We start from the raw sequence: 846 nt of genomic DNA on the forward strand, positions 1-846 counted from the left end.
CACTCCTTTCCACTAAACTTGACACAGTGCAAAAAATTCCACTCAGGATTTAGCTGGGATTACTCTGGAGGATGACAATCCACACCCTGTACTGCCAAGCTGCCTCCATGTACACATCTGCCCTGATGCCACAGCTCCTAAACCCCAACTGCATTGTGAGAAGGACCCAGCAGGCTCAGACAGCATCTCTGGGCCCATTCTGCCCTCAGACAGATCCACAGGAGCCCCAGTGAGCAGGGGAAGGCAGCACATCTCAGCGGGCTGCTGAGATTTTAATACAGAGCACCAGTGATGCAGAACAAGATAGGAATCCCTCACGAAAGGTACACCAGTTTTACTAGTGAAGATGCTCCGGGCAATGAGACCGCATTTTAAACCTGTTTTGCAAGAAAACCCCGTCCGGGCAGCTCCTCAAACTGCGGGATGAATGCAGTTGCTTGCTGGGGAGGAGAAGAGCGATACGCTCTATGCTTCACCCAGAAAAAAATCGCTTTACTTATGCTGGGGATGCTCCATCCCTGGAGGTGCCCAGGGCCAGGTTGGACGGGATCAGGTCCAACTCAACCCGTTCCGCGGTGCCCCGATGCGATTCCAGCGGCACAACGGCACTCGAGGAGCTCGGGACCCCGCGGAGGACCGGCGCCAGCAGCAGCACCGGGAGGAGCTCTCATGGAGATCGCCGCACAGGGATGCGGGCACAGCCCCGCCGCAGGAGCACGCACCGGGCAGACATGGAAGCGGGGTGATGAAGCCGGCCGGAGGAGGGGAACGCAAAGCAAAGTAAAGAAAAGCAAAGCAAAAGAAAGTTAACTCCTCGTCCCAACGCGCGGCGGCGGCTCGGGGGCC

Source organism: Meleagris gallopavo, chromosome 7 (assembly GCF_000146605.3).
Source record: "Meleagris gallopavo isolate NT-WF06-2002-E0010 breed Aviagen turkey brand Nicholas breeding stock chromosome 7, Turkey_5.1, whole genome shotgun sequence".
Classification (NCBI taxonomy): domain Eukaryota; kingdom Metazoa; phylum Chordata; class Aves; order Galliformes; family Phasianidae; genus Meleagris; species Meleagris gallopavo.